At 46.3% G+C, this 20,035-nt stretch overlaps 1 protein-coding gene across 1 annotated transcript in view; it reads right to left on the bottom strand.

Moving 5' to 3' along the window:
- The window catches only part of LOC144587242 (uncharacterized), a 100,180-nt gene that overhangs the window by 25,572 nt on the left and 54,573 nt on the right, over positions 1 to 20,035 (bottom strand). Inside the window, exon 3 of the mRNA XM_078387214.1 lies at positions 3,750 to 3,887. The gene's annotated coding sequence lies outside the window, so the exon portion shown is untranslated. The remainder of the gene's footprint in view (positions 1 to 3,749; positions 3,888 to 20,035) is intronic.

Raw genomic sequence — 20,035 nt, 5'->3', positions numbered from 1 at the left:
GTTTCGCTTACCGATTTTTTCATAGAGATGTTTTCCTAACAGCTGATCAACAGTTCCAAAATGGCCACTGGGTTTAAAAAAATGGCTGCCCGCTGTGTTTTCGTGCCCATTCCTCGCTTACCAGGCAGTGAAAATGGCAGCCGTATGGAGGATTTTCGCTTAACTGTGAGTTTTTTGCCCATAGGAACGCATTAAACGTGTTTTAATGCATTCCTATGGGCTTCTTTGTTTCGCATAGCAACGAATCCACATAGCAACGATTTTTCCGGAACGGATTATCGTCGCTATGCGGGGCACCACTGTATAGTAGAAATGGATTAGCCAGCTCTAATTTATTAATGGAAATATGAGGGGATGCTGATAAGTATTGAGCCTTTCCCAGAAAAGATTGAGCTAGGAAGCTATAAATTGCAGGGTGTATTGGCCAATTTGTCTGTATTCAATAGTACAAGAATCAACTACCTATGATTTTAACTTTTCTTTCAGTTTCTGGTCCAAAGTGAACATGGCAGCACAGTGTGGAAGAGCATAGGACCACAATCCAGGTGCTGTTTTTCCAAGGGAAATGTGCAAAGCAGATCCATGATGAAATGTCCCAAACTATGGGTGACAGTGGCCCTTCATATGCAACAGTTAAACGTTGGGTTGTCAATTTTCAAACTGGCCATTTCGGTGTTGAAAGTGAGAAAGCCAGTGGAAGGCCTGTTTCTGTCTCTGTGCCTGCAAATGTGAAAGCCATCCATGACAGGATCATGGAGGACCGCCGAATATCAGCCAAAAGTATTGCTATATATCTGAGAATATCATGTGAGAGAGTTGGTGCCATTATCCACAACGACTTGGAAATGAGAAAGCTGGAAGCAAAGTGGATCCCCAAACTTTTGACAACCGAACAAAAGAGGAAACGTGTGGAGTCACTGGTAGCTGTTTTGGAACATTTTGCAAGAAATCTGTCAGATTTCCTGGGCAAACTAACTGGTGATGAGACATGGATCTACTGTTATGATCCTGAGACAAAGGAACAGTCTAAAGAATAGAGGCACAGTGGTTCCCCCAGGCCAAAGAAGTTCCGTGTGCAAAGGTCGGTGCAGAAGCAAATGGCAACAGTTTTTTGGGATCACCCGTGTGGGTCAGGAGGTAAGGCTGAAGAGCCTGACGCCGAGAGAGGCCCGTAAGGAAAGGACTAGAAATTGGGCCTTCTCGACGGTGGCTCACCTTTGGAACAATCACACTCCGGTGATTCGTGCGGCCCCCTCGCTGGGTATTTTCAAAAAACAACTAAAAACATGGATGTTTGTGCAGGCCTTCCCTCCAGTTAACTCTTGATCACGCTTCTTTTTCTTTATACTTTCCTTTTTTTCCCCATCTTGAATAATTTCTAATTTATTAGCTCAGATGGGCGGGGTATAAATAAATAAACAAACAAACAAGAAGGGAATTCTGCTGGTGGGCTACCTCCAACAGGGTTCAACCATCAATGCAAAATATTACTGTGGTTTGTTGACAAAGCTGAGGCAAAACATCAAGGAAAAACTTTGAGGTAAGGTCTCCAAAGGTGTCATCTTGTTGCATGACAATGTCTCGTCACACACTGAAACAATGGCAAAACTGACCTCCTTAGGCTTTCAAGGGATGGCCCATCCACCCTATTCTCCTGACCTGGCTCCTTCTGACTATTATCTGTTCCCCAAACTCAAAAAACACCCAAAGGGACAACGATTTGGGACTGTTCTGGAGGCAACTAATGCTTCAAATGAGTGGTTACACCAGCAGTCCCTCTCTCCCCCCCCCCGAAGACAGACAGCCCCCTCCCCCCACACAGGGGGGGAGACCAAGAAGAAGCAAAAGGCCAGCCTTAAGGGGAGATTTGCTACCTGGGTTCCTTTTCCCTTTTTTTCCGGGGAAATGACCCCCCCTCCGTCTCTTTCCCCCCCCGCTCTCCCTCCCTCCGCGCCTCCCCACCATTTCCCACCTCCTGCCCAGATCTGATTGAGGGGAAGATCCTCGGAGCCCCATAGAGGTGGGGGGGAAGGAGAGGGAGGGGGAGGGGGGTCGACCTCCGGGGATTCCGCTTCCTGTTAGAGCAGCGCCTCTTCCGCCTTCATAGCTCTAGGGTCCCCTCTTCCTCCCCCCCTCCCGCTTTCTTCTCCCCCCCACAGAGAATCAAGAGAGGGGGGGTATTCTGCCCAAAGAGAAGCCCGTAAGCATGTGATGGAGGTGGGAAAAAAGGGCGGAGTCCCAAAAAAACACAGAGAAGACTTGGAGGAGAAGAAGTGTGTCTGTATTTGGGGGGAAGACTGTGCCTTTTTGGCCTTTGTGGCCGACAGAGCGAGAGGGACGCCCTTTTATTTACTTGTGTGCGTGTGTTTGTGGGTGTCCCTTGCACAGACTGACCGGGGGCCACCCGCCCCCCCCCTTCTGCAAGCAGGAAGGCTCCTTGCCATCTTTCGACTTGCCCAGAGAGAGAGAGAGAGAGAGAGAGAGAGAGAGAGAGAGAGAGAGAGAGATGGAGCTTGCTTCTTTCCTTCCTTTCCTTCTTTCCCTCCCTCCCTCCGGGAGAGATCAGATCACTCTCCCCTCCCCTTTCCTGGGAGAAGAGAAGGAGCCAAAGGATCCCTCTGGAGAGATCCCGGGAGGAAGGAAGAGCGAAAGGCTTTCCCTCTGGACAGCTGCCTTTCTCCTTCTTCCATCCGGTGGGGCAGAGAAAGGAGCAGGGGATGAAGAGAAAAAAGCTGGGAGGGAGGGAGGGAGGGAGGGAGGGGCCTTTTGTAAACGAGACGGCTCTGAATGGCGCGTCCAGGAGAAAAGCCCCAAGCAGAGAAGCCTCTTCCTTGCAGCCAGGAGAGCTGGCCAGAGGAGCCTCTCCTTGGGGGTGGGTGGGGGGAGAGATCTCCTTTCCGCCTCTGCCCGAAACCTCTGGCCTCCTTCTCTTTCTGCCATGCTTTTCCCTGGGGGGGGGAGGCTTTTTATGCAAGGCCACCAGGAAGCCCCCCCAACACACACACACACACACACACACACACACACACTTGAAGAGGGAGGATATCCCTCCAACCTACCCACCCGCCTTCCTGCAGGGGATCCCCAGCATGGGATCTGGTCGGGAGGGGGGGATCTAGTCTGCCTTCGCTCTCCTCAACCCAGAGCCACTGAACCACGTGCTTCTGAAGAGTCCCCTTCAAACACTATAGACTGGGAGGGGGATCCAGAAGAGGCTCTGGATGGCAGGCCAGGCATGGAGGGGGGCGGGTGGACGGACCCGCCTTCTCCCCCAAAGCCCACACCCGACCTGGGATGTGAGGTTTGGGGGTGGGTTGGCTGGAGGAAGGAGAAATTGGGAGCGAGGGGGATGCTCCCTCCTTTCCCCCATCTGCCACTCCCCCCCCAAAAGGCTGTGTACAGGATCTGGGGAAAGAAGGGGGTTGAGGAGGACCCACCGACATGCACAGAGAAAGGCCCTGGATGTCTTGCTGGGGGGGGGGAGGGCAGGATCCAGACTTTCCATTCGGCCCCTCTCCCAATTTATCCCCCCCTCCCATGCGAGGAGGGAAGGGACCAAAACAAAGAGACCTCCCTTCCCCCGGCAAGGCCTTCATGCAGAGCAGACTGAGTGGATTGTCCGGTGTCTGGGGCTGGTGGGGGGAGGAGACTGTTTTCCCCCCAGGTTCTTTTAAATATATGTCACTGCAACCCATTTTTTACCTCTTAATTCCGCCACCCCATTTTGCAACTCCCCCCTCATAGCTCACCTCCTTGCAGGTCCTCTAGTGGCACCACCTGTATGATGATGACACACAACGTCCGTCTGCTTTTTAAGACCTTCCAGGAGGCCCTTCGCTCAGCCTCTCAATCCCCCAAGGTCCGGCCGTCCAGCCGACCACCGTCCCCTGCGCCAACAAAAACAGTAAGACGTAAAGAAGCAAAGAGGAAGAACGTAATTTTGAATGAATGAATGAATGAATGAATGAATGAATGAATGAATGAATGAATGAATGAATGAATGAATGAATTCTAAGCTAATTAACAATCTAATGACTGAATTTCCTGCCTCTAAGAAAGTCTTCCAGGAAACCAAGAGGAGATTCAGACAATTAACTGCCTTGGCTGCCAGATGGGGCGGCACAGAAATGAAACATCATCATCAAGAATAACATCCACATCCCTCCCTCCCAGTCCTTCCCCTCCCCCATCCAAGCCCCATTTCTCTAGACTCCCTCCTCCTCTTCCCCTCCCAAAAAGGCCCCCATTTCCCACTTGAGGCTTTCCATGAACTTCCCCCCAAGCTTTCCAACAAAAGGGGGTTCCTGGGGGGGGTCCCACTCAGACTTCGGCTGGAGAAGGTCTTTGGGGGGAGGAGAGGGGGAACAACCACAACAACAATGGGGGGGAGGAGGGAGAGGCAAGCATGAGGGGACTCTGGGGATAAAACACACACACACACACACACACGTAAAGGGGGCCCAGGGGGCTTTGCTCAGGGGGGGAATCTCTCCTGCCCCTTTGGAGTATCGGGATATCGGGTCCCGCCCTGACTCCCCACCTCTCTTTCCTCTCTCTCTCTCTCTCTCTCTCTCTCTCTCTCTCACACACACACACACACACACACACACACACAGAGGGAGAAACACAAGCCCCACTAAAGATTTACAACCCCAACCCCCCCCACACACAGAAGGAAACAGAAAGCCCCCTGTCCCTCCCCGGAAGTTTGGGGGGAGAGTGGCAACCTCTTTCTAGGGCCCCCCAATTTTATTTATTTTATTTTATTTATTTCATTCATTGTGACCACTCTATTTGTGACCACTCTAATTGTGACCAATTGTGACCCACTGCTCTCCACCTCTCCCCCCACAATAAAGGCCCACCAAATCGCCCCCACCTCCACCCGGAACCTCAGAGAGGGGGGGAGAGGGGAGGGGCGAGGGAGGGGGCACGGGCTCCACTTCTGGTTCTGGTGGGAGGGGGACGCAGCGCCAGAAGCAGCCCCCCTCCTCCTTTCCTGCTTTCCGTTCTCCCCTTCCCTTCCCTCCCTCCCTCTCTCCACCTCTCCAGCCCTGATCATCATCCGCGGGTGATCTCTTACTAGACAAGCAGTCTTTAAGAGGAGAGTTGGGGGCGAGGCCAGCGGTGAGGAGGAGGGCCCGTGGAAAGGACAGACGGAACGGGGGGGCGGAAGGGGAAGGGGAGAGAGAGACACCCCCCTGCCCCTTTCCCCCTCCCGCGGCTCCTCCTCTCTTCCCATCCTGAGAAGCGGGGGGGAGAGGAGGGGCTGCCCATGGGCCTGCACACAAACACACGTGACTCCTCTGCCCCCCCATTCCAGTGCCCCCACTCGTGGACCAAATGGGGGGGAGAATGGGCAGGAGGAGCTATTGCTTTCCTGCCCTCCAGGCCAGGAGCGACACCGCCCCCTTGCCCCCCCGCTTCTTCTCTGAAGGGGGGGTGAGTCAGGGGCAAGGGGCACCTCACTCTCCGGGAGACCCCTCTGGACACCACATCCCGTGGCAAGGAGTTCCACAGACTAACATGCCAAGTCAGGAAATATTTTCTCGTTTCTTACTCCAGCAGCACCCCATTGGAGTGGATGCCCCCTGGGGGTTCTGGTACTGCATGAGAGGGAAAAGAGGCTCCCCTACATCCATTTGATTCACACACACACACACACCCCTGCATAATTTCATATACTGTATCTGAATCATGTCAAGCGCTCATCAAGGAGGTGCCCCAGCCCCGTCCTCTTCTGCCTCGCTCCCTTCTGCCCCCCCCGGTCTCCAGCCCCACTCGTCTTTTTCTGAGGGGCGGCGACCAGAACTGGACCCCCTACGCCTGGGTCTTCCCTTTGGCTGCTGCTCTTTCTCCCCCCCCCCGGCGCCTCCGTTGACGTGAAGCTTTCTGCTCGAGACTTCCAAGGATGAGGGGCGTAGACTTCGGCTTCCTTTTAGACAGCCTGAAGTGGAGTTCTTCTCCCTGCTCCGGTTCTCTCAAGGTTTCTTCTCCACAGGGCCACCCGTTTGACACGCGTTGCGTGCGCACACACCGTGTCACACTCAGGCACAAAGACAAACGTACAAACATTTGCAGATTCCCCACAACTGAAGCATCTCTTCCCTCCATCATCCCTTTGACCTTTTTGCTTTGATCTCTTTGTCTATTATTTATTTAGCTTTTACACTGCCCACCTAGAGGGATCTACTCTGCGCACGTTTTACAGTCCCAAAAAAGGCAATAAAATTAAAATCATCTATAAAAGGGTGCTTGATCGCTGTCGGGCCACCACCTCCTCCTTGGACCCTTGCCCGGCCTGGCTAATCAAAGCAGCCAGGCCGAAAACAACTGAATGGGCCACAGCAATAATAAATGGGTCTTTCCTGGAGGGCAGGTTCCCACCTGCTCTCAAGGAGACACTCATTAGGCCCATACGAAAGAAACCTAGTTTGGCGGCGGACGAAATTGGCAACTATAGGCCCGTCGCCAATATTTCTTTCATGAGCAAAGTGGTGGAGAGGGTGGTGGCAGACCAGCTTCAGGCACTCCTGGATGAAACAGATGCCCTGGATCCGTTCCAGTCGGGCTTCAGGCCGCGTCACGGTACAGAGACGGCATTGGTCGCCCTGTATGATGACCTGCTGAGGGAGGCCGACAGGGGCAAAACGTCTCTGCTGGTCCTCCTCGATATTTCGGCGGCCTTTGATACCGTCGACCACGGTATCCTCCTGGGGAGGCTCTCCGAGATGGGAATCGGTGGCCTGGCGTTAGCCTGGCTCCGTTCCTTCTTGGAGGACCGCCCCCAGAGAGTTCAGGTTGGGGAGAGTGTCTCGGCCCCGTGGAACTCCAACTGTGGGGTTCTACAGGGGTCTATTATCTCCCCAATGCTATTTAACATCTATATGAGGCCGCTAGCGGGGGTCATCAGGGGGTGTGGAGCGCTCTACATCTCCTTTTTACCAACTGCAGGTGATGCCGTCCTGTCCCTTCAGCGCTGCCTGGGGAATGTACTGGAATGGATGCAGGAAAATGGCCTGCGGCTGAACCCGGACAAGACAGAAGTCCTGAGGGTGGGCCCCCCCGTGGTTGGTGGCTTGGTTGGCTCTCTCTCGTTTGGGGGGGCCACCCTGGCTCCGGTGAGTGGGGTCCGCAGCTTGGGCATACATTTGGACCCGATGCTCACCATGGAAACACAGGTGGCGTCGGTTGTCCGCTCCGCCTTTTTCCACCTTTGGCGGATTGCCCGGCTGCGGCCCTATCTCGACTCGGGGGCGCTCACCACCTTAGTACACGCGCTCGTCATTTCAAGATTAGATCATTGCAACGCGCTCTACGTGGGGCTACTGTGGGGAAAATTTATGCTTTTATGCTGTTACAATGTATAGGTCTGTGGCAGTAGCAAATGTATATCTATGACAATGGCAGGCCTCATGCTAAAACTGCAAGTCACTAGTTTCCAGTAAGGATGATCATTAACCTGCTGTCTATTGTCTCTGGGTAATGTAGTTAAAGTGTCTTCCTCAGGAATGTTTACATTGTCTGTATATTTGAAGTTATCTGTGTCTGTTTACTATTAACTGTCTGTTTACCAGCCTGTCTGTTTACCAACCACTCTGTTTACTGATGCCTTTGTATTCAAGGAAATTAGCTGTCTCTGTTTACCAGCACTCTGGTTATTCTGCTGTGTATTCAAGGAAATTAGTTACCTCTGTATTGATTAACTAGTGCAAAGGTAGTAGAGTACAATAAAAAAGGGGGCGCGGCAAAGGAGAAAAAGATTCCTCTGGACAGATGCCTGAGGGTAAGCTGTCCTTGTTCATCCGGATCCCGCCCTGAAACATATCCCTGAGCGCTCGTCTCCTTTCTCCTTGCTGGTCAAGAGGGGAGGGAGATTTCATCTGCAGATCCCGAATCAGGCTTCATCTGCAAGACCCCTACTTCCCCTCATCTTGCAGATCCCGACAAAATGGTGCCCTCTCTGAGGTGATTCACCTATCGTCCTACTCATCACGCCCGGTGTGGAAGGGCTACAGCGCGCGCACGCATCCTCTGGATCCCGATGAGTAGGACTGAGGTCAACTTTCGACAATTCGCACTCATCTCGCCTGGCACAGGCCCCAAGACGCGTCAATCATCCGCAAGGATCTCTCGGGTGAGTGGAATTTGTCAAGTAAGACACCTACATGTTTAGAAACATGGGAACTTCTTTATCAAATCTTCAGGAACAATTTCTAGTGTGTACTTGCCTTCAAGACACACGTAACATCCTTTCCGATCCAGAATTCGAGGCTAATCTAATCAAACAACTCCCTCAAATTCTGCCTCCGCTCCCTTCAGCCTCTTTGGCTTGCCTGGAGCAGCATGAGAACATCTCCTGGGAAACCCAGGATGAAGCACTGCCACCTCAAGCAACTGAGATAGATATCCATCCTTCAATGGATACAACAGCAACTTGTCCAGAAACTAGCTGTGCAATTTCTGCTGTCATGCAAGAATCTGCCATAGCAGTTCCTGTTGGATCTGAACTGCCCCCATCTCAAGACATTCGCAAACTGCAACTCAGTCTTAAAGACACAGAGACAGAGGCTCTCCCAGACTTCTCATCCGTCCAATGGCTTGTCCCTAACGACTGCAAGGCCTTGATAAGAGATTTCTTTCCACCAGCAGAAGGACTCATTTGCCCTAAGCAAGTGGAAATTAATGCTGGTGCATCCCCTGATGGTCCTCTAATGTTTATGGGAGGAGCTGCATTTGCTACTGCTGTTCAGCAAAGCTTCATGACAACAGCTTTAACTCAAGCAGCAGAAGTATCTATAAACGCATTCCAATCAGCAAATCAAACTGCATGCCTGACTCCCTTCCTTGCTGGTCTGAAAGAATCAGCAGCTACCTCAGTATCTCCGCCGGTTCAGCCAAAGTTGCATTATGTCCCAGCGAATTGAGACCCAGGCCCAGATTTCTTTGATATCATAGACTGGGGGTACAAAAGCAGCTTTACAAGCATTAGATGCATCATATAAGGAAGGGGAGGAAGAAGAGAATCTAAGGGGGGTAACTGTTACACACCAACATGAAGCTTGTTTTGAACTGCTTTTTCCATGTGCTAATCCTGTTTGAATGAAAAGTCCTACTCAGCCGGACATGGCAATTATATAGATCACCAAAGAATGCCTCCCACCTGGACAGTAGAGAGACTAATGCTGCATATTGGGGTGGGAGGAGGCGAACCAGAAAGTTTTCCCCCATCACCTTCCAATCTGGAGAAAGCATTGTTTACACTCAAGCCACTTGTAAGGATCCAAATGATGTCCTGCACACTCTAGGTTCCATGTTCTTAGAACTACAAATCCTATCATACCTTGCATTGCTGTGAGCATATGGGACTTCATACAAGCCTGCATTCCTGTCTCTGCCTTCCAGGAGTAACAGTGTCACATCCCTGAGAAAATGTTTGTTGCAAATGCTGTAAATTGTCAAAAATGTTTGTTTTTCTTTCTGCAGGATAAAAGTGCATGACATGTGTTTCCTCTGTTAGCCAGATCTTAAAGTATTGAATTTTAGAGAAGCAATTCTTAGTTTTATACTCAGAATTAACTGCAGTTTTAGCCTTTGAGCTTTTCTCTAATGCTGAATTTAATTTTGTTGTAGACACTGTATGTTTATTCTTTTACATGTCACAGTTTTCCTTGAAAATTATTTTCTAATGTAATATGAAAACTTTGTCTGTTTATCCCTGAGACAGAGAAACATATTATTCCCTACAAGTAGGCCCCACAGTAGGCAATTTTGTACACTGTGATGCTGATTCATCTGACATGCTTGCCTGTAAAAACATATTTTCAGTCCAGGGGAAATTTAAGGGCACTAGCAGGCAACTTTTTAATTCAGTCAGTTGTACAGTTTAAGAACTTTGCCCCGAAGCCAGGCAGATGCATACAAGCATCATTCTTTACTACTCATCCCTCAAAATAAGTTGCTGTCCTTTTGCCAAGCTCTATATGTATTTCTCCAGTCAAGTGTCATACAAGAAATTCATGGTGTGTGTGTCTTCAATGGGGAAGTTGTCTGTGTCACATATTTCTATGCAAAAAATCTGTATACCTTAAAGGTTTTTGCTTTTGCCTCTTAGCAGTATGTTGTGCTTATATATTTGAATAATATGTTTTCAATATGCTTTCTTTTCCTGAAAATTGTTATTACTCTTGTTATGCAATCTTATTGTAATTGTAATTTTAATTCTCCAATATTGTGTTTTCTTTAATCTACACTGTAAATTTAATTCTCTTGCCAAGATTCCAGGTTTATTCCATCAAAACAATGTTTTAAAGTTGTAAAGAATGAGTTTTGCCTCTCAGTGCAACAAGGAAGCAGGTTTGGCTATTTGAATGCTTATTGCAGTGGCCTGGAACATTCCACCTCTTGATACTATTCCGCCCTCTGCTGAAGATGAGCCTGACTTCATACCATCATACCTGGATTCGGAATTTTCAGGAGTTTACAACAGCCATTGTCTTCAACAAAATAAATAAAAAACGGTTGGGATGTGGGGAAAATTTATGCTGTTATGCTGTTACAATGTATAGGTCTGTGGCAGTAGCAAATGTATATCTATGACAATGGCAGGCCTCATGCTAAAACTGCAAGTCACTAGTTTCCAGTAAGGATGATCATTAACCTGCTGTCTATTGTCTCTGGGTAATGTAGTTAAAGTGTCTTCCTCAGGAATGTTTACATTGTCTGTATATTTGAAGTTATCTGTGTCTGTTTACTATTAACTGTCTGTTTACCAGCCTGTCTGTTTACCAACCACTCTGTTTACTGATGCCTTTGTATTCAAGGAAATTAGCTGTCTCTGTTTACCAGCACTCTGGTTATTCTGCTGTGTATTCAAGGAAATTAGTTACCTCTGTATTGATTAACTAGTGCAAAGGTAGTAGAGTACAATAAAAAAGGGGGCGCGGCAAAGGAGAAAAAGATTCCTCTGGACAGATGCCTGAGGGTAAGCTGTCCTTGTTCATCCGGATCCCGCCCTGAAACATATCCCTGAGCGCTCGTCTCCTTTCTCCTTGCTGGTCAAGAGGGGAGGGAGATTTCATCTGCAGATCCCGAATCAGGCTTCATCTGCAAGACCCCTACTTCCCCTCATCTTGCAGATCCCGACAAAATGGTGCCCTCTCTGAGGTGATTCACCTATCGTCCTACTCATCACGCCCGGTGTGGAAGGGCTACAGCGCGCGCACGCATCCTCTGGATCCCGATGAGTAGGACTGAGGTCAACTTTCGACAATTCGCACTCATCTCGCCTGGCACAGGCCCCAAGACGCGTCAATCATCCGCAAGGATCTCTCGGGTGAGTGGAATTTGTCAAGTAAGACACCTACATGTTTAGAAACATGGGAACTTCTTTATCAAATCTTCAGGAACAATTTCTAGTGTGTACTTGCCTTCAAGACACACGTAACATCCTTTCCGATCCAGAATTCGAGGCTAATCTAATCAAACAACTCCCTCAAATTCTGCCTCCGCTCCCTTCAGCCTCTTTGGCTTGCCTGGAGCAGCATGAGAACATCTCCTGGGAAACCCAGGATGAAGCACTGCCACCTCAAGCAACTGAGATAGATATCCATCCTTCAATGGATACAACAGCAACTTGTCCAGAAACTAGCTGTGCAATTTCTGCTGTCATGCAAGAATCTGCCATAGCAGTTCCTGTTGGATCTGAACTGCCCCCATCTCAAGACATTCGCAAACTGCAACTCAGTCTTAAAGACACAGAGACAGAGGCTCTCCCAGACTTCTCATCCGTCCAATGGCTTGTCCCTAACGACTGCAAGGCCTTGATAAGAGATTTCTTTCCACCAGCAGAAGGACTCATTTGCCCTAAGCAAGTGGAAATTAATGCTGGTGCATCCCCTGATGGTCCTCTAATGTTTATGGGAGGAGCTGCATTTGCTACTGCTGTTCAGCAAAGCTTCATGACAACAGCTTTAACTCAAGCAGCAGAAGTATCTATAAACGCATTCCAATCAGCAAATCAAACTGCATGCCTGACTCCCTTCCTTGCTGGTCTGAAAGAATCAGCAGCTACCTCAGTATCTCCGCCGGTTCAGCCAAAGTTGCATTATGTCCCAGCGAATTGAGACCCAGGCCCAGATTTCTTTGATATCATAGACTGGGGGTACAAAAGCAGCTTTACAAGCATTAGATGCATCATATAAGGAAGGGGAGGAAGAAGAGAATCTAAGGGGGGTAACTGTTACACACCAACATGAAGCTTGTTTTGAACTGCTTTTTCCATGTGCTAATCCTGTTTGAATGAAAAGTCCTACTCAGCCGGACATGGCAATTATATAGATCACCAAAGAATGCCTCCCACCTGGACAGTAGAGAGACTAATGCTGCATATTGGGGTGGGAGGAGGCGAACCAGAAAGTTTTCCCCCATCACCTTCCAATCTGGAGAAAGCATTGTTTACACTCAAGCCACTTGTAAGGATCCAAATGATGTCCTGCACACTCTAGGTTCCATGTTCTTAGAACTACAAATCCTATCATACCTTGCATTGCTGTGAGCATATGGGACTTCATACAAGCCTGCATTCCTGTCTCTGCCTTCCAGGAGTAACAGTGTCACATCCCTGAGAAAATGTTTGTTGCAAATGCTGTAAATTGTCAAAAATGTTTGTTTTTCTTTCTGCAGGATAAAAGTGCATGACATGTGTTTCCTCTGTTAGCCAGATCTTAAAGTATTGAATTTTAGAGAAGCAATTCTTAGTTTTATACTCAGAATTAACTGCAGTTTTAGCCTTTGAGCTTTTCTCTAATGCTGAATTTAATTTTGTTGTAGACACTGTATGTTTATTCTTTTACATGTCACAGTTTTCCTTGAAAATTATTTTCTAATGTAATATGAAAACTTTGTCTGTTTATCCCTGAGACAGAGAAACATATTATTCCCTACAAGTAGGCCCCACAGTAGGCAATTTTGTACACTGTGATGCTGATTCATCTGACATGCTTGCCTGTAAAAACATATTTTCAGTCCAGGGGAAATTTAAGGGCACTAGCAGGCAACTTTTTAATTCAGTCAGTTGTACAGTTTAAGAACTTTGCCCCGAAGCCAGGCAGATGCATACAAGCATCATTCTTTACTACTCATCCCTCAAAATAAGTTGCTGTCCTTTTGCCAAGCTCTATATGTATTTCTCCAGTCAAGTGTCATACAAGAAATTCATGGTGTGTGTGTCTTCAATGGGGAAGTTGTCTGTGTCACATATTTCTATGCAAAAAATCTGTATACCTTAAAGGTTTTTGCTTTTGCCTCTTAGCAGTATGTTGTGCTTATATATTTGAATAATATGTTTTCAATATGCTTTCTTTTCCTGAAAATTGTTATTACTCTTGTTATGCAATCTTATTGTAATTGTAATTTTAATTCTCCAATATTGTGTTTTCTTTAATCTACACTGTAAATTTAATTCTCTTGCCAAGATTCCAGGTTTATTCCATCAAAACAATGTTTTAAAGTTGTAAAGAATGAGTTTTGCCTCTCAGTGCAACAAGGAAGCAGGTTTGGCTATTTGAATGCTTATTGCAGTGGCCTGGAACATTCCACCTCTTGATACTATTCCGCCCTCTGCTGAAGATGAGCCTGACTTCATACCATCATACCTGGATTCGGAATTTTCAGGAGTTTACAACAGCCATTGTCTTCAACAAAATAAATAAAAAACGGTTGGGATGTGGGGAAAATTTATGCTGTTATGCTGTTACAATGTATAGGTCTGTGGCAGTAGCAAATGTATATCTATGACAATGGCAGGCCTCATGCTAAAACTGCAAGTCACTAGTTTCCAGTAAGGATGATCATTAACCTGCTGTCTATTGTCTCTGGGTAATGTAGTTAAAGTGTCTTCCTCAGGAATGTTTACATTGTCTGTATATTTGAAGTTATCTGTGTCTGTTTACTATTAACTGTCTGTTTACCAGCCTGTCTGTTTACCAACCACTCTGTTTACTGATGCCTTTGTATTCAAGGAAATTAGCTGTCTCTGTTTACCAGCACTCTGGTTATTCTGCTGTGTATTCAAGGAAATTAGTTACCTCTGTATTGATTAACTAGTGCAAAGGTAGTAGAGTACAATAAAAAAGGGGGCGCGGCAAAGGAGAAAAAGATTCCTCTGGACAGATGCCTGAGGGTAAGCTGTCCTTGTTCATCCGGATCCCGCCCTGAAACATATCCCTGAGCGCTCGTCTCCTTTCTCCTTGCTGGTCAAGAGGGGAGGGAGATTTCATCTGCAGATCCCGAATCAGGCTTCATCTGCAAGACCCCTACTTCCCCTCATCTTGCAGATCCCGACAAAATGGTGCCCTCTCTGAGGTGATTCACCTATCGTCCTACTCATCACGCCCGGTGTGGAAGGGCTACAGCGCGCGCACGCATCCTCTGGATCCCGATGAGTAGGACTGAGGTCAACTTTCGACAATTCGCACTCATCTCGCCTGGCACAGGCCCCAAGACGCGTCAATCATCCGCAAGGATCTCTCGGGTGAGTGGAATTTGTCAAGTAAGACACCTACATGTTTAGAAACATGGGAACTTCTTTATCAAATCTTCAGGAACAATTTCTAGTGTGTACTTGCCTTCAAGACACACGTAACATCCTTTCCGATCCAGAATTCGAGGCTAATCTAATCAAACAACTCCCTCAAATTCTGCCTCCGCTCCCTTCAGCCTCTTTGGCTTGCCTGGAGCAGCATGAGAACATCTCCTGGGAAACCCAGGATGAAGCACTGCCACCTCAAGCAACTGAGATAGATATCCATCCTTCAATGGATACAACAGCAACTTGTCCAGAAACTAGCTGTGCAATTTCTGCTGTCATGCAAGAATCTGCCATAGCAGTTCCTGTTGGATCTGAACTGCCCCCATCTCAAGACATTCGCAAACTGCAACTCAGTCTTAAAGACACAGAGACAGAGGCTCTCCCAGACTTCTCATCCGTCCAATGGCTTGTCCCTAACGACTGCAAGGCCTTGATAAGAGATTTCTTTCCACCAGCAGAAGGACTCATTTGCCCTAAGCAAGTGGAAATTAATGCTGGTGGGGGTAGTGAACCTTTGGGTGAGCTTCCACTGCCTCTGTCAGCTGGGTACAGGGACCGAGGCACAGAAGGCTGGTACGGTGGCTGCAAAAGAATTGCTGGACGAATTGGTTCTCCAAGCTTTTTCGCACTGGAACTCAACTGTTCTCTAGGCAACTCAGCAGATGGTCTTTCTAGAATGTACTGTGAAGATTCTTATGAACCTGAACGTTGAAACAATGTATTCAACAGAGTGCTATGTTTCAGTATTGTAATAGTTAATCTGTAGTTGAATTTTGAGATATAACCAGTTAATTACTTTGAATTACTTTTTAGTTACCTTTGCTTGATTTCTTAAAATTAGATCAGATTAACTGCTCTGAATTTTAACGATAATCAGGGGGGCATGTGATGACTTGTGTTTTTATGTGTATTAGAATGGGATACATAGTCCTAAGATTGTCCCAATAGCATCCATCTTGATTTAAAGTCTGTTCTGTAGTAGGAAAGTTTTTCATGCTGTTTCAGAGAAGCTTCGCTCTCTGGTTATCTCGTTGCTAAGATGAGCAGAGAGCAGAGACTTTCGTAGTCAAAATAATTCTGCCACAAAGTATGATAACAACTGAAGCTCCATGAGAAAGTTAGGCGGGACAACAAGACCCAGGAGGGGGTGTTCCTTATGAAGAATTCTGGGAAGAAGAAGGGAGTTGGTAGGGAGTTGGAGAAAGATGGAGTTGGACTGAGAAAGGTCAGACACGTGCTTTTTCCCATAATGGTTTGTAGATTTGCTATGGACTATTTTTCCTACCATGGACTGATGGAAGTCAACTGGATTTCATCTAGCATCAGCCTATGAAGACCCAAGACACGTGAGATGGACTGTGTTATGCTTTTTATTAGTTAGCATAATTCTATTTCTTTATTTTTCCAGCTGGAGTGGGGGAGGGGAGTATTCCGTTTGTCTTGATATGAAAATGTACCTGCTGAACTATTTTACTATCAACTGAAACCTTTTCTAAAGCAATTCTTTTCAATAAAACAGTAATGATTTGATCTGCATGCATTGGTTCTTGCACAGACTAGCTGAATGTCTAATTGGCCATGTGTGTTTGCTACCAAAGATTTAGAGCCAGATTATTCTGAGTATAACTCATGGATTTGTCTGTGTGTGTTGCTTTCTTAATAAAGGAGATTGGCTTTTGAGGAAGAAGTTTAGACAGGACCTTGCTGAGACCTAAGTGGCTCTGCTCAGCATTCAGAGGTTTGTCTGAATTTCGGACTCATCCCAGTCTCCGGCACCCCCGTAAATCTCTTTGGAGATAAGGGGCTGCTTACAACAGCCACCCACAAATAAAGTATTTCTGCCATACATCAAAGGGGTCACGGACCGCATGGGGAAACTTTTGAAAAAACACAACCTACAATCAGTATTCAAGCCTACCACAAAAATACAACAAATGTTACGGTCAGCAAAGGACAGAAGAGACCCCTCACCACCGCAGGAGTATACCGGATACCTTGTAGTTGTGGCCAGGTATATACTGGAACCACAAAATGAAGCATCCAAACCAGAATCAAAGAACACAAGAGACACTGCAGACTAAAACAACCAGAAAAATCTGCAGTAGCTGAACATGCCCTAAAACACACTGGACATGAAATTCTATTTCAAAATACTGAAATACTGGACAACACCAGCAATCATTACGTCAGACTGCACAGGGAAGCCATTGAAATCCACAAGCACCAGCAGAACTTCAACAAAAAAAGAGGAAAGTTTGAAACTCAACAAAACTTGGCTCCCAGCTCTCAAAAATACAGCATGCAAAAGGTCAAGGAACTCCACCCATCCACAAGGACAGGGGATTACTACACACAAAGGACCAGCTAATGACACCCATCAACCACAGTGACAGATAATCTCCTCTCATTATCACAACAATACATCCACAAGACACACTAATCACCCATCTACAGAGAAAGACAAAATGTGGATATAAACGAGTAGATCTGGTGGAAGGCGCCCTCCAAACGCTCCTGATGCTTCCTATGATTGGGCTAAAATTCTCTGATATATTGATGTAAGCTTTACAACATCTCACAGCCATAAATACTACACTCCCAAGCCAACTGCACCAGAGCACAGAGTGCTGTCCTCTGAAGTTGCCGGCCACAGAGACTGGTGAAACATTAGGAAGAACAACCTTCAGAACATGGCCAAAGAGCCCAAATAACCCACAACAACCATCAGATTTAAGGAACTCAATTTGGTGGACAGAGTGCAGACTTCTAAAGAATAGCAAGGAGAGACAAGAGGGCCTTCTTAAACAAACAGCACAAAGAAATAGAGGAAAAAATAATAGAAAAGGAAAAACCAGAGATCTGTTTAGGAAGATTGGACATATGAAAGGAACATTTTGTGCAAAGATGAACATGCTAAAGAACAAAAATGGGAGGGACCTCACAGAAGCAGAAGATATCAAGAAGAGGTGACAAGAATACACAGAGGAATTATACCAGAAAGATTTGGATATCCTGCACTGTGATGAGATGTGTTTTTATGGGTAAGCCTGTCTCAATAGAATCCATTTTAATTTAGGATTTCTGTGTAGTTTCTGAGATGAGCCACAGTGGCTATCTCTTATCTAGTTGCTAAGGAGAAACATTCCTGGAAGCCAAAGCATTTCTGTAGCTCTCGTGGGAATATGGGGCGTGACCTGTCCAGAAGTTTCTGGCCCTTGGGAACTCTGGGAAGAAGAAGCGATGGAGGAGAGAAAGTGGAGTGTGTTCCATCATGGATTACAAATAGTTTCCTCTGCCATGGACTGAGGGGAAACACCTGGATTGCATCTACAACAGCTTGTGAACCCAGGACACGTGAGATGGACTATGTTACCCTTTATATTAGTTAGCATAGTTTCATTTCTTTATTTTTCTAGCTGGAGTGGGGGAGGAATTATCTGTGCCTTGTACTGAAAATGTACCAACTAAACATTTGGTTTCTTTACTTTAACAACTTTTATTAATAAAACAGTAATGATTGATTTCTATCTAGAAGCATTGTTTCTTGTTCAGACTAGCTGAGGAATATTAATTAGCCTTGTATGTTCGCTACCAAAGATTTCTACAGCCCAGATTAATCTGAGTATATCTCATGGTTATGTCTGTGTTGGCTATTTGGCTTACTAAAGGAGTGTGGCTTTTGGAGAAGAAGGATTAGACAAGACCCGGCTGAGATCCCCTGGGCTCTACTCAGCAGTATTGTGGTTTGTCTGTCTTTCGGATCCATCCCATTCTCCGGAACCCCGCGAACGTCTCCTTGGAGATATGGGCGGTGTTTTCGCATGCACAACCCAGATAGTGTGGTTCCTGGCCTTGAGCCAGACATCTTGGAGAGTGAAGTCAAGTGGGCCTTAGAAAGCATGGCTAACAACAAGGCAGTGGAGGTGATGGCATTCCAGTTGAACTATTTAAAATCTTAAAAGACAATGCTGTTAAGGTGCTACATTCAATATGCCAACAACTTTAGAAAACTCAACAGTGGCCAGAGGACTGGAAAAGATCAGTCAACATCCAAATCCCAAAGAAGGTCAGTGCCAAAGAATGCTCCAACTACCACACAATTGCACTCATTTCACACGCTAGCAAGGTTATGCTCAAAATCCTACAAGGTAGGCTTCAACAGTATGTGGACCGAGAACTTCCAGAAGTGCAGGCTGGATTTCAAAGGGGCAGAGGAACTACAGACAAAATGCACTGGATTATGGAGAAAGCCAGAGAGTTCCAGAAAAACATCTACTTCTATTTCATTGACTATGCAAAAACCACAGCAAACTATGGCAAGTCCTTAAAAAAAGGGGAGTGCCTGACCACCTCATGTATCTCCTGAGAAACGTATACGTGGGACAGGGAGCAACAGTTAGAACTGGATATGGAACAACTGATTGGTTCAAAATTGGGAAAGGAGTACGACAAGGCTTTATATTGTCCCCCTGCTTATTTAACTTACATGCAGAACCACATCATGTGAAAGGCTGGCCTGGAGGAATCCCAAGCCAGAATCAAGATTGCCATAAGAAATATCAACAACCTCCAAAATGCAGATGATACCAATCTGATGGCAGAACGTGAGGAGGAAGAACCTCTTAATGACGGTGTAAGAGGAAAGTGCAAAAAACGGTCTGAAGCTCATCAGGCTATGGCACGCTCTCCCTCGAGAGATCAGGAGAGGGACCTTCTCTGTCTATCCTTCTGAAAAAAGCTAAAGACACATTTCTTTTTCTTTTTTTTAATAATTTTATTTTATTTAGAAACAAGGATAAAGGGTACAGAAAGAAAGAGGGGGTAGGAAAGGAAAAATGGTTTTGGGGGATAGGAGAGCATAAAGTATAGCATCATCCAATCAATTCATATTACTAATACATATCAACTTTTTGCTTTTTCACAGTTTGATTACCCTCCTGCTTTTATCTTATCATTTAATTTTAATTTTATTCTATGTTATTCCAACATTGTCTGGTAGCTGCTGCCATTTATACAATACATCCCATCTTTCCGTTTCTTTTTGAATTGAACAGTCTTTCAGCCCATCTGACAGAATATCCATTTTTTTCACTTCCCATATTTTCACCATAAAATTATCTGGTTTCAGTATCTCTGCCTCCTTAAGATTTTTGTCATAATGCTTTTTAATTTTGGAAGCTGCATGGGTCACTGGATAACTCTCTACTGCATTCATATTACCTGGTGTCATGTCTAATACAGACGATTCTAAAGTCTGTACAACTTCATTTAAGTTTTGTTTGGCATCTACTGTCCCCTCTTTCGTCCCTTTCATCAAATTTTCTATTTTGCTAAGACTCGCTGGAACCCTGTTAATATTAGCCTTTGTATATTAATCTGCCATTCCTTTTCTATTTCTTGCACCACTATTCCAGAACTTTGGGATTGAACAGACCAAGTCTCCAT

The sequence above is a fragment of the Pogona vitticeps genome, chromosome 2 (genome assembly GCF_051106095.1).
Source record: "Pogona vitticeps strain Pit_001003342236 chromosome 2, PviZW2.1, whole genome shotgun sequence".
Taxonomy (NCBI): Eukaryota; Metazoa; Chordata; class Lepidosauria; order Squamata; family Agamidae; genus Pogona; species Pogona vitticeps.
This window is presented reverse-complemented; position numbering and strand designations above follow the sequence as displayed.